Source organism: Clupea harengus, chromosome 24 (assembly GCF_900700415.2).
Source record: "Clupea harengus chromosome 24, Ch_v2.0.2, whole genome shotgun sequence".
NCBI lineage: Eukaryota > Metazoa > Chordata > Actinopteri > Clupeiformes > Clupeidae > Clupea > Clupea harengus.
In genome coordinates this window covers 15,162,407-15,177,907 of record NC_045175.1, presented here as the reverse complement: position 1 = coordinate 15,177,907, position 15,501 = coordinate 15,162,407, and positions in this window count along the sequence as shown.

Below are 15,501 nucleotides of genomic sequence, written 5' to 3'. Positions count from 1 at the left end.
ATCATACATTTTTGTTAATGCTGTTCACAAAATCTTGTGTGAGCAAACAAACTTGTCATGGGTGTAATTACTTTTTTTCAATATTTAGTTAAAAATAAATGTCGCCAACTTGATGCTGTTTGATGATATATTGATTAACGGTGTAGTTAGCAGGCCAGCAGTTTTCTCATCCGTTCTGAGCTAAATAGCAAAACTTTAGTTTTCTTAAATGCAATTCCTCCAAAAACCACCAGATGCCCAACGTGTTAGAAGAGTTAAGGGCGAAATTTGTGAGAAATCGTTGGTGATTGCGTTCACATCAACTCTACATACATCCTCAGATTCAAATAATTATAATATTAATAAATACGAGAATATTTGTATCATTAACAATTACGTTTTACATTTATAGTCATGATTCTACGAGACATCCTTATGTCCTAAAATAAATAAAAGCACAACACGAACACTGCAAATGTCAGTGGATAAATAAATAAGCACTAAACTCAATGGCGTGGATATAGCCATAGTGGAATAGAATGGACACATCTACATTCTGCAACAGTACCTCCACCTCTGCAGCGATGAAGTTAGGTCTGCGTTTACTTGACCGGTGCTCGCTCTCCTCTTTGACATGACTGTTGCTTTCGAGTTGCTTTCGCGTGGTTTCTGACTGCACACGTCACTACGGTTGCGTGCCCTTATAAGGAGCTGGTGGGGCGTGTATGAATGCAAATCTAGGTGCATGAGAACGCGCGTTCAATTTAACAATCCTCATTTGTGGGAGCACAGCTGAGAACACTTCGGCTGTGTAAGAACCCATTTTCAGGCATTCATGAATCAGGCGGAGATCTTTTCTTATGTTGGTCTTCCGAAGTCCGTAAGAAAACATTTCAGAAGGCACTTCAGAAAATGTTCGAGAATGAGGCCCAATGTGTCTCAAATAAAGATATGAAGGGATTTGGATATATCACCCTCCACAGTGCATAACATAATTCAAAGATTTAAGGAATCTGGAGGAATTTCAGTGCATAAAGGGCAAGGGCCAGGCCTTAGCTGAATAGCCGTGATCTCCGATCCCTCAGACACATTGCATCAAGAACCGTCATTCATCTATAAGCAATTTAACCACATGGACTCAGGATTACTTTGGCAAACCTTTTTCAAGCACTACAATACGTAGTTACATCCACAAATGCCAGTTAAAACTTTACTGTGCCAAAAGGAAGCCTTACGTTAACCGTGTCCAGAAGCGCCGTTGACTTCTCTGGGCTCGGAGGCATCTGGGATGGACCATTACACAGTGGAAACATGTATTGTGGTCAGACAAATTTCAAGTCTTTTTTTGAAAAAATGGACGCTGTGTGCTCCGGACCAAAAGTCCAAAAGCCAGCTTCTGTCATGATATGGGATTGTGTCAGTGCCCTTGGCAAAGGTAATTTATACTTTTGTGATGGTACCTTTAATGCCAAAGAGTTCATAGAGATTTTGGAGCAACATATGCTGCCTTCAAGACGACATCTTATCCAGGGACGCCCATGCATATTTCAACAAGACAATGCAAAACCACATTCTGAGCACATTTCGAAGGCGTGGCTGAGGAAGAAGAGTATGCAGGTGCTGGACTGGCCAGCCTGCGGTCCTTGTGAATAGCATTAATTTAAGAGATACCCTCACTGCAGTACAAGAACAAAGGACGACGCAACAACGAATCGTATTGAACTTTTGGCCGAAGTTACGAAAATACTTTGACTCGTTTAGTTGCAACCTAATTTATACCGGTAGAATTATACTGCAGCCCAGCAGTTTATTGAATAAGAGAAGGCTCCCTCCTCATTTATTCACGTTGACGAAAATAACTTCTACATCCTCCACGAGTTTTCAGCTGACAAGCTAAGAAAGGATCACGGACATCTTCCCCGAATCTGCGCCCCGTGCTGTTCACGTGGAATTCCGTAAAACACCGTTTAACGCTGAGCAAGAGCATTAATCAAGTAAGGCTGACATCTGGGCAGAGATTAGTCTTATATGTGTGTTAATATATGTGTGAAAGTATCCTTGTTTTATTTCATTTATGATTTAAATGCGCACTTTGTAATTCACAGTTTGCACGGTTTGTGACCGTGACATTATCTTGCTTTCTTTTACTTTGCTATTTTGTTAGAACGTGCATGCACCATCTCTCACTCTCTCTCTAACTCCCTCAATCACCATCTGAACATATACACGTACACATCGCGATTTGAGTGCTGCTTAAATATATTGTATTGAGTTAAAGGCATATAGCCTGGACTCTACCCTCGAGGTAAGAATCCATTGTCTAGCTACTCATTGCATTTTGTGCCCATCACCCAACTTAAATTGGAGCTTAAAACAGGCAAATCTGGCCTCGGACCTGCACTTGCATTCGTTGACCATCACAAATCTAGTTGGCGTCTCTAACACAGATGTATGCGCACTATTTGTCACGCACATAACATCTATCGCCTGCGTGCTTGCGCATAGCCTCTCTCACTCCCTCTTTCTCCAGTTAGCGCGTAACCGTGCATACCTGCACACGCACACACACACACACCCACACACACACACAGACGAGGAGGCTCTCATGCCCCCTCCTCTGTATTCCCAACTCCACTCTGTGCCTTGTTTCATTGTTTACTCAGTTGTTTATATGATTAGTATTGGCCATTAATTACTATTTGTTACTTTTAATGAATTGTTTATTTAGACTTAAACAATTGTCTTGTCTGTTGTTGTTCCAATATTCCACTGAAAGCCTTTTTCCACCAATCAAGTACTCCAAGTGCCTTCACTTCTCTGGTTGTTTCATGAAGTGTTATAGACTTTGTAGAGATATTGTAGTACGATAGTATTATGATACCATACTTAGACTGTAGCATAGTGGTACAACTAGAGCTTTCCATTATTTTAGTAATTTAATTATAAAATATGAAATACTAACTGATTATTACATTTTATGAGACTGATTTAATTAAACTAATGTAACAAACCCGGTTTCACCTACAAAAGGAAAGGAAACATTACAGAGTGGTAAATGCTTTACTGTCCCAACTGTTTTTGAAATATGTTGCAAGAATCGAAATTGAATTAAGTGTTTATTTTGAAAAAAAACTATAAAATGAATGAGGTAAAACTTCGGCTGTGTCCGACATAACATCAAATAATCTGCTGATGTATTTTTTTTTATACATTTGTTTATTGAAACACATCACATCACATAGCATAGATATTGTACAATTAGCTGTGTGGTCATCTTTTTTTTTTTTTTTTTTTTAAACAGACATGTAAAAAAAATTAAAGATATACAAGAAAGAAAGAAACATATACAAAACTTAAAAACCCACCCACGCTCCCATCCTAAGTGTGTCCACCTTTCTCTGTCAATGTATCAAACCAATCAAAGTATCTGTATGCAACAGTACAACTGGTACTGGTACTTTAATTCTAAATAGTAGGACTCGAAGCTACATTATCAAAATATGACAGGAGAGGCTGCCATGTAGTGTAGAATTTCCCAGTCAACCCTCTAAGTGAGAATTTGAACTTTTCCAGCTTAAGGAATGACATTAGATCAGTCTCCCAAGACCCCCCCCCTCCAAATAAAAAATATTCCCCCCCCCCCACGAAAACGGAATTGCAACTTTTAAACACTATTTTGCCCTGTAAGACTGCATTTCTTTCACATAAAAACAACAACGATCGCGACGATGAACAAACATTAATTTAAGAACAAATCACTGAGAAAATGTCACGCCTGTGCTGGACTACGCTCCGGCCACGGGGGGTTCAACTGTTTATGGACACACACACACACCTCCACGTCATCTTCCCAATCGCCTGCAAATAATGTTTTCTTAGTCTTCTAAAAGTGAATCTAAAATGATATAACAAAAGTATGTATTATCATAATTTGTTAAATGTAGCTATTAAGCATTTTGGTGTATTTGGACAGCCTGACATTTTTTTATTCCAAGATGCATAGCTCTTTAAGAAGTGATATAGGTCGATAGGAACTGCATTCAGCAGGGTTCCTATCCTTTTTAAGGATGACTGAAATAGACGCCTCCGTCAAAGTTTTTGGCAGTGTTCCTGTAGACAGGGAATGGTTAAACATATCTAGTAATAAAGGGGCTAAATGAGTGGAGAATTTTTTGAAAAACTCAGAGGGCAGACCGTCGGGCCCTGATGTCCTGCCCTGATGTATTGTTTTCAATGTAATATAGTTTAAAGAGAATTTAAAAATCACTGTTTTCAGTTTTTGTTTATGCTGTTTGTCAAGGGTGGAGTTACTTTTTGAAAAAACATTTTTAGCCACTAGGGGGCTGAGGGTACATACAAGGTCTTGGATGAATCACAAGCGTGTGTTCAAAGTGAAGTCTGAGGTGATATGGTAGAATCTGTCTGTATATTAGAGCATATTTTTAATCAGTATTTTTAATCAATATACACCATTATAGATCGTACATCTTGCACACACAAAACTAATGAAGTAATTTGTATGTATTGTATTGTATTGTATTGACGTGACGTGACGTGACGTGACGTGGCGTGGCGTGGCGTGGCGTGGCGTGGCGTGGCGTGGCGTGGCGTGGCGTGGCCTGGCGTGGCCTGGCCTGGCCTGGCCTGGCCTGGCCTGGCCTGGCCTGGCGTGGCTTGGCGTGGCTTGGCGTGACCACAGGGTGTCAAATCAAGACTGAGCAAAGACATAGAAAATCAGGAGGCTTAAATAGGCAGGCAAACAAGTCACAGGTGAACATAATGACACAATAATGACTAATCAAACATGTGACTGGCAAACAGGAACACTGAAGGCCACACATGGTCAAAACAGGGGTATTGCAGTCCAAGAAACCTGTTAAACACAAACAACTCAAGCAAATATAAGGACCATACCTTACAGTCTAAAATGACAATTGAAATTCACCTAAGGTAAGCAACTAAAGAAATGCCAGAGTGAAATTATCATTGGAACTACAAAGCACATTAACTCACATGATCCTGTTCACTTTGCACTAGCCTCCCACATCATGCATACACTTGGTCAGAACTTAGAAGTGCAGACAGTGGTAACTGTTTATAGGATTGGTCAGGCCCAAAGGCTCATATAAATAGCAGTAAGCATACTGCCTGTCTCACACTGCACTAGCCAATCAGAGTACCTAAAACACCCACATCACTGCTCATGACATTTGCACAACTGATATAGAAGATGTGAGATTTGGAGTCAAAGACTCAAGTTAACTTTGGTTGGTTGTTGGGTCTTTGTAGGGATTGGCTGTTGATTAACCCTTGTATGGTGTTAATTTTTGTTACTCAGCCGGGGTTGTGGGTGTGGTGGACCCGCTGTATTTTTGGGTTTTTAATTCAACACAATCAAGCAATTTTATGTTGAGAACTTAAATGCTGGAGAGTGTTAGCTTTTTGCCCCATTGACAAGGCTTGTAACATGGATTTTGGCCAATAAGATTTTAACTTTATCTAGGTAAACTTTGACATTTCTTGTCATGTCTGGATTCAGTGCTATGATGTCCTTGACCTTATAATCGCTAAGAGTGGTGACTCCTGGGGATTTATGGGGATTAGGAGCAGCAACTGGAGACCCAAGAGCAGACATAGCCTTTGTAATGCCAGATCTTCCTATGGCTCCTCCGTGATGAATGTCTCCCAGTGTATGTCAATTCAGTGTATGTCCAAAACGTGTTTAATCTATACTATTACTATTATCTACGACTATTGGGACTAAGCTTGGGTATCGATGCCTTTGCGCGGTTTGCTGTAGCGCCGGTTTAGAGATTCAAATTGATCAACTGGATTTGATCCAATTAGTGCATGGCCGAACTTCGTGCATGAACATTCGACACGGCATACCCTATGCGGAGCCTACGAACTGCCCTGGTATCCAAAACACACAGAAGGTCAACCGACCCCTGTGTCAGGCAGGACGTACTATTAAAGCCGATGCGCACACCGTAAGCTTTCTCTTCTCTGAACTCTGACTCTGACTCTGACTCCAGCCAAAACAATTCTGCACATAGAATGAGCGTAAATCGCTTACCTGTCTCGTTCACAATGTGAGAAGGGTCGGCTCATATTCTCTGCTGTTTCGGGGAGATGTAGAACCTCTCCGGCTTCGAAAGACCAAATGATAGAATCTAAATGAGCATGTCAAAGTTGAAAAACGGACCGGAGGATGCAGTCAGGATTCTGGAGTTTATTTCAACGTGGAGACCCCCTCTAAGCAGGTGCTCAGAGAATGGCCTACCTGATTGTAGAATATGTTGGCATTTATACCATTCAGTCAGGTAGAATACAATAGAGGAGAGGGTGACCACACCCTATCCTTGGACTCACACGTACGCGTTGGAATGCGTTGATCCGTCAAGGTTTGACCAAATTGCTACATTGAGAATTATAATCAAACAGTTGTTGGAGTGGAGCTCGTCGTTGTACATAACAATCATTGACTTTGAAAAGGTATTCGATAGCCTTGACAGGGAATAGTAATGAGACACTATGGGATACCGGTCAAGTTCTTCAACCTCAAGAGCACAGACAATGGCATGTCTTGCAGGGTGCTGCACCAAGGTAATTTGACGGACAAGTTTGAAATGAAGTCTGGTGTCAGACAAGGCTGTTTGTTATCCCCCTTCCTGTTTCTATTAGTGGTGGACTGGATTATGAGAGCGAGTACAGAGGGAAGAAGAAAGGGGATTCAGTGGATGCTGTGGAATCAGTTGGATGATCTCGACTTTACAGCGGGGGAATGGATGAGGATATCAGAGCGAGAATTGGAAAAGCCAGAACAGCTTTTAACACCTTGCATAAGCTCTGAAAAGCTAGAGCCATTAAAATGTCAACCAACCAAATGATACACGGTGGCTCAGGAGCTTGCACTGCCGCCTCACAGTAAGAAGGTCATGGGTTTGATTTCCGCATGGGGCGCTGTTGGCTCTGGGGGGCAGGTCCTCCCCAGACCTTCAGTGCTCAGGTGGGCTATCTCCCGGCCCTTTCTGTGTGGAGTTTGCATGTTCTCCCCGTGTTCACAAGGGGTTTCCTCCAATAAGATCCCCAACAGAAAAAACATGCAAAAACAGAACATTCTCCTGTCCATCCGTGACCGAGACGGTTCACTTGGTCCCCGGACACTGAGAAGCTGCCCACTGCTCCTGGGGGGTCCTGGAGGAAGGACGGTCCGGGATGGGTGAAATGCAGAGCGTATATTTCACAGCGACCTCAGGCCTGCGTGTGCGTGTGTGTGTGTCCTGTAGAATGTGCCTCCATAAAATACACGTGTGTGTTGCAGTGTGCCGCTTGTGGCGATAAAGAACTGACTGAAGTCAGCCTTGTTTTAACACTGACGTTAAAAGTGTCTTGCTGTATGACTTGGAAACCTGGCAAACTACCAAGGCCATGCTAGCGAATGTGCAAGCATTTATTAACAAGTGCTTGAGAAGAATACTGAGTATATGGTGGCTGGAAACCATCAGGAATGAAGATCAGAAGCTGATTTGCAGACGGAAGTGGACATCGATTGGGCACACACTGCGAAGGGAAGTGGCAACATCACAAAGCAGGCTTTGGAATAGAATCCGGCATGTAAGAGGAAGCGTGGAAGACCCAGGCACACATGGAGAAGAGAAGTGGAAGTGGAGTTGAGGTCAGAGGGACATAGTAGTCTAGGTCCTGGGGACTTATGCGCTTCATTTAGCGGAGAATATCTCAACTGTTATAGAGTAATATTACCCCACTGAACAACGTGGGATGTGTGCCAAAATCTCTATCCGGGACGAAAGTCCTGAAAATGACCACTATAGGTGACACTATAGGTGTATCAATACAAGCACCGTTTAGCTTCCCACTGTATTACATTATTGCAACTGTGTTCATGTGCTTGTGTGGGTTCACATGAGCACTTGTTTTTCTAACAAAGTTCTGCTGAAAATGACGGCGTTTGGTTTGACAACGTTTTGTGTGAGAATGACGGCGTTTGGTTTGACAAAGTTTTGTGTGAGAATGACGGCGTTTTGTCTGAGAAAACAGAGGTTTTTCTGAGACTGAAGCCATTTCGGCCTGAGTCTGACGACTTTGGGTCTGAGACCTGACGCCCTTTCGTTTGAGTCTGACACTTGAGTCTGAGATCTGAGGATGTCCTAAAATAAACACCGTACTTCTGTGTTTATTTCACTTTTTCTCACCAACAATTTACACACACAGTTCACTACCCATCATGAGACGTCAGGACACATATGGGTGTTTTGGATAAAGCAGGGTATTTTTTTAACGGTACAATTGCTACTAAACTCAAAAAAAGAGCCTCTTTTTTCTCCGCTGGCGAGCAGGAGATGATCATGAACGCTTATGAAGAATACAAGACCATAAATCATGGCAAAATCCAACACCGCCACCGCTGCGAGAGCATAAGAAGCTGTGTATAGGGGGATATCTATGTATGTAACAATTACAGCAAGTGTGATCTGGTACAGTGGGTAGCGCTGTCGGTTAGTAGTTGCAAGGTTGCTAGTTTGATTCTCCTTACTAAGTGTCGTTTTATGTTTCCTTGTAAGTCGCTTTGAATAAAAGTGTCTGTTAAATGACTAAATGCAAATGTATTAATAAGAAATGCAATAAATTGAAGCAGTGAAAAGAAATTGTGTGTATTTCTCTCTATTCCTATAGTGAGTCCACCTTAATCATTTTCTACAATAATGATATGCTATGGTGTACTAATAACACTCTCATATAATTATGAGTGCTTTGTTCTCCGCATCGCCGACACTACAAACATCTACCACTCACAAAAAAGTGCAAGACCGTCAATGTTCGGCTGTGGTGTTTGCAATAAATGGCTCGAGAAGGTCTTGTAAATAAATGATTCCTTGTCTGCTGAATCGGTAGCGCTCAAACAAGAACTCATCATGATGGAATAACATATCTTGGCGATCGCAAAGAACTCTCTCCCTAAACTAATCTAACTATCTAATATCGCTCCTTGGTCAATGGGATCTCTCCTTTTTCCGTGTCTGTGGCAAGCTTATCCAGCTTCACTTAAATTAGCCTGCACTGGAGCAGGTTGGAGCTAATTGATGTGTTGCTATGGTGATTTATCCAAAGTTGCTTCAATGAACCGAAAGGAGGGACTTATATTATCTCATTCTGAAATGTATCTCGGTAACTCGCTACGACGAACGGGGCCCTGGGGTCGCAAGCACGGTAACACTGAACGACCTGGGAGTCGCGGAATCAGGAAACACAGAATGACCCTGGCGTCACGGAAACAGGAAACACAGAAATACCTGGGAGTCTATGTTAATAAGCAGATAGTCATTAGGTACATCTTAGTATGCAGTCACTCATTGGATGCTACTAAGTGGGGTGGTACTTATGTGACAAAGGTCCTGTTTACATGAATCTGGAGAGAGTTGTGTCCGGATCGACCTTTCGTTTACACGAACCAGGCGGATTGGGTCACTGAATCCGTAGCCTTTTGAATCGGGTCTCCAAAGTGAGTAAATTCGAACCCACCAGCGGATTGGTGTTCGTGTAAACCCCAAACCCACTGCATCAGCAACAACATAAACTTAATCGATGTTGTTAAGAAGCTGGTTAGGAAGGGGATGACATTAAGCCACACTTTAATCTATCACTGTTTAATCTGTTTGCATCAGACCATTGTTCAAAACAGTTTTTTAAAAGTTTCAGCAGTAGCCTATATGAGCAAATCTGACGTGAAAAGATTTTTGTCATAGACAGAAGTTTCAAGATGAACAATTCCAAGATGAGAAAACTTTCATGAAAGCCAGAATTGTCCCACGAACTTCGTAACTTCTTCTTAACTGCCTTTGAGAATGAGGTCCATTATTATTGCAATATACAAATACATAATAGTTATGAGCAGTGGTGGAGGAAGTACTGAAGTTTAGTACTTAAGTAAAAGTACAAGTACCCAGGAAGATAAAAGTAAAAGTAAAAGTAAAAGTACTACATCAACAATCCTACTTAAGTAAAAGTAAAAAGTACTTACTTTTAAATTTACTTTAAGTATTAAAAGTAAAAGTACTCACGCAATGGGTTGTCTCTCAATGTCTAGGCTGTGCCATTTTGATAAAGAAATAGCTACTGGTAATAAATGCCTCTACAGATGTCACTACTAGTAATAATTATAAGCAACAACATTTGTTAATTGGAAAGGTTGGTGTACTTATTGTGCCTACCATCTGTAATACTGTTCACACTATATCTTACAATTCTGCGGATGACAAGTTATCTACCAGGGATTATTTGCAAAGTTAATACCATTAAGCCAAACCAATAAAGACACCATGTGATATCTTTAAATCTTTTATTTAATTGTAAACGTGTAAAAAAGGGAAACACGGAACATGAAAAACAAATGTGATTGTAAAACTGGACAGAACAAGGCACGCTAGCTTCACATAGCTAACCTACCAGCTTTATCTTACCACTACGTTAAATATATAATGAAGGTCCAATCATGTTTTTTTATGCTATTGCTGTATGTCAACATGCATTTCGCTAGATAACATTATAATATCATGTCAGTAAACGAATACATATATCAATATTCAAAAGTCAGGGACATTAACTTAGCATAGCAATCACTCTGCTTACCTCGATATGCTACTTTAAATTTGAGGGCAAATTATTGAAGGCTAGCAACTCCTTTTTTTGAGGGAGACAGGAAACGCATTGAAACCTCCAGGAGTCATTCTTGGGGCCTTTGAACTCGAACATATCTTTTAAATAGGGCCAAGGGTGGCTCATATCAGAGGGCTCAGTTCAGGCCGACTCTGGATCCATGTTGAATAGGCAGTAGTCAGGCTGAATGTTCAACTATAACAGGCAAAGCTACCGCTAGTGCTGCTGCCAAACGCGCACTCTGATATCATTGGAGTTGATAGAGCCACCTGATTGGTTTAAACTTCCAAAACAGCAACGCAATCCATAGTTTTGTGTAGGCAACATTTTGGCGAAACTATGTTCATAAAATGTAACGAGTAACAGCACATATTGTAGAAATGTAGCGGAGTAAAAGTATAGATAATAGCTAAAAAATGTAATGGAGTAAAAGTAAAAAGTATGCACTATTATTTTTACTTAAGTAAAGTACAGATACGTAAAAATGTACTTAAGTAAAGTAACGAAGTAAAAATACTTCGTTACATTCCACCACTGGTTATGAGTACATCTTTTATTTAGTATATCAGTAGGCTACTTTGTTTGCACTCATTTCCCAATAGGCTACCGAGGCAAATTATATAGGTAGGCTACCCTCAAGGTCCAAAATTAACACCCGCCAAGCGTGTAGATTTTGCATTTGATGTGAAAGTTTCACAACACACTGGCGGGTGACTTTTTTGCAATAAAATATCAGCATTGATGGCTAAGCGCCAGTAAGATGAATTAGTGTATTAATGTATTATAATTTCTTTACCTTTATTCATAATTTCTCTCTACAGTTCCTCTACTCAATCAAGGAGAACATAAGATGCAAGCCAATGAATACTATCGTAAGTATTACATTTCCAGTAATCATATGGTAGAGGCTTTTGTCCAAAGTGTCTTACCAGTAAATGACGACATAATTAGCAGGTATAATGAGAAAGCAAAGTGCTGTAAAGAAATATGAATGAACATTGGGAAGCATACTTTGTAATGTGAGACTGGTTGAAGTGTGGGGAGGGGTGGGGGGAAAGACTTGTTGCGATGGATGGCAATATGGAGCCACACCATACAATAGTTAATGTTAGTATTGCTACCCATAGACATAGGGTCTTGCGTTGCTAACCATTTACCTCATTTAACTTGGCACCGTGATCACACTGATTTCACACAGCCTACACTTGCCTTAACATAGCCACACACACACAGAAAACTCAAACCTTGCGCTTCACATAAACTTAGTCTGACCTGTGTTCACAACCGTGCACGCACATGCATGTGGAACTATGGAGACAGAACAAATAAAATGAAAGTTATGTACCTTTAACTGATTTCATTTAGGTTATAAGAAAGTGTATAAGGTCAATGGAAGGTGATATAACTTAACTACACTATTTAACATCACAGTTAATGCATTTATGTATTATAATTGTTTCATCTTCAGCTATAATTTCCCTTTGCAGATCCCCTACTTGAGAGGCAAGCCAATGAATACTATGGAAGTTCTTACATTTACAATAACAATATGGTAGAGGCTTTTATCTGAAATATCTTACCATGCAGAACTATGTAGACCGTACAAAGAAACACACACACACTGTGAGGGATGTCAGGGCGCAGATGAAAGTTCTACAGAGTTTATTTGAAATCAGCCGGGGAGCGGGAAAACGGGAAGCAAAACGGGGGAAACAAAACACTTACAGGGAGAATGCTCAGTTAATGACTGTAATAATAATAACGACAATAATAATAGATAATAATAGATAATAGACTCAAGAAATCTAGAAAGAGAAAACTGGAGCGCAGGGTCTAGGAGATACACTGGAGGTACACGGAAGACTTTGAGTCGGGATCAAGGGACGCGGGCAGATCGCTGGACTAGTCGTCGGGGACAGGTTGCTAACACGGGTGGTGAGGAGTTTATTTGGAGATTGTGACAGGTGCAGGCAATCAGGCGATTGGGAAGGTGATTGAGGCAGGTGTGTTGAATTAGGAGGGGGCGTGGCGAGAGCAGGGCTCAGCACTTGCGTGACACACACATTCTTTCTGGTGTGCATCCAACAGGGCACAGTTGAGCAAACACGCTTGAGTGTACACACACACACACACACACACACACACACTCTCTCTCTCTCTCTCTCTCTCTCTCACTCACTCACACACACACACACATACACACACACACACTCTCTCTCTCTCTCTCCCACTCACACTCACACACACACTCACAATCCCCTTTAATGAATTGATTAAATACATCTAGATTACATACTGTGAGTTACTTCTGATAACTTTGTAAATAAATGGTTTTGATTGTATATGCTGTTCTATTTAGTGTTGCACAAGAGTGAATGCTGCCAACCTCTACTATTCACAACTCCTAAGACATTTAACCTTTACTAGCTATTGATATGTCATTTTGGTTGTAGTTATTCACCTGAATTGATCAGTTGTCATGTGAGATCTTGGTAACCCACGGGAAGAGAGTATTACTATTTATGCACAATTACAAGGTTAAGTACCTAGATTATTCTGGTGAGGCTGGTACCTATTGTACCTACAAAACCGTTGAAGTGAACCTGTGAAGTGACTATTGTGTGTATGTGTTGGACCAGACCAAATCACTACACTAATCTTTTTTTTTCAAGTCTGCCTTCAGGGAGAGAATCCCCACAAATATTTCAGCTTGATATTATTGAAAAGTCACTTACAGTGTATTTGGTTTAAGGAACAGAAATTGGAAAATAAATAAATAGTTATTTTTCACTAGTACTGTTTTATATTAGTTTAATGTTTACATAATTCAGTAACTCATTGACAAATGGGAAATGTTCAACATGAAATCTACTTTATATTCCCTCTAATAACAATAATATTAATATTAATAACTTGAAGGACTACCAGAGAGCACAGACCTCCACCAAGGCCAAATGCTTTTGAGGCCTTGCCTCACAATCTAAACAATAGTGAAAATAAATTCTTGGTTGGATCCACCCTGTGATTCAGATCCACTCAAAAATGTAATGGCCCATGCCACACCGTAATCCGTAATCCTACACCAAAAACATGACCTCATTGGTGGAGACACTACTACTACTACTTATAATAATAATAACTAGTGATGCTTTTCTGCAAGAAAATGCAAAGTGTGATTTGACACCCATAGACATAAAGACTCCCATGTGTTACCCTCCATTTCCCTCCTCTAACTTGGCACCGTGATCACACAGCCTGCATTGACCTTCACATAGCCAAACATACTGTCAGAAAACTGTAACTTTGCGCTTCAGTCTGACCTGTGTTCACAAACTTCCACACACATGCACACGGAACTATGAAGACAGAACAAATACAAGTTTTGTACCTATTTCATTTAGGTTATAAGAAATCATATAAGGTCAATGGAAGGTGAACTTAACTACACTATTTAAAATTATAATGTAATTTTTAACAATTAATGCATTCATGTGTTATAATTTCTTTAACTTTTGCTACAATTTCTCTTTACAGTTCCTCTATTTGAGAGGCAAGCCAATGCATATGTTGGTAAGTATTACATTTACAATAACCAAATGGTAGAGGCTTCTATTCAAAGTGTAAATAAAGTAAAAGTAAAATATGACATAATTAGCATATATGATGAGCAAACATCAAGCAAAGTGCCGTTAAGGAATATAACCCCTCGTCTTCTCCGGACTCAAAGCCAGATAGCTAAAAGTGTTTAAAAGAATACTAGGAGAGACTTGTTGCATTGGATGGCGATAAATTACCCAGGAAAAGAAGAATTTCCTCCACTCAGTCAGATATATCTAAGAAAAGACTCACAGCTTTTCAGAAAATATTTGGGGCTTGAGCCATACGGTGCAATAGTTAATGCTGGCTATGCTACCCATAGACATAGAGACTCACATGTGTTACTAATGTTTCCTCCTCTAGCTTGGCACCGTAATCACACAGATCACACACAGCCTGCTTTTGCCTTAACATACCCACAAACACGGACAGAAAACTCAAAGTTTGCCCTTCACCTAGTCTTCGTCTGACCTGTGTTCACGACCATGCACACACATGAACACGGAACTATGGAGACAGAACATAGAAACACACACTTTCTTTTTGGGATGCACCCAACAGCGCTCACTCAGGCTCACACGCTCAAGCACACAGACTCACACTCACAATAGTATCAACATTTTCTTTGTGGCCCTCGTGTGGTATTACTATTCATGCACAATTACAATTATCAGTGTGAGGCTGGTACCTATGGTACCTATAATACCATCAGAAGTTTCTTTCACTTTCTTTGTTATATGCTGGCTGTGAAGTGACACGTGTGTGTGTTGGACAAGACCAGATCACTACACTCATTTTTTTGGGCAAAAAAGTAAATAGTTATTAGTTCTGTTTTATATTTGTTACATTTGTCCATAAATCAGTAACTTATTGGCAAATGGCAAAGGATCAACAAGAAATCTACTTTATATTACCTCTAATAATAATAAAAAATAACTAGAAGGGCACTCAGAGACCTCCACCAAGGCCAAATGCCCTATCTCACAATCTAAACCAAAGTGAAACCAAATTCTTGGTTGGATCCACCTTGTGATTCAGATCCACTCCAAAATGTAATGACCCATGCTACACCTTTTTTTCCGTAATCCTGCACCAAAAACATAACCTCATTGGTGGAGATAATACTATTGCTACTACTACTACTACTACTAAAAATAATAATAACTAGTGATGCATTTCTGCAAGAAAAGTGTTATTGCTCAACAGTACCAGACATTTGCCCAGCAAATGACAGATTATACAAACATG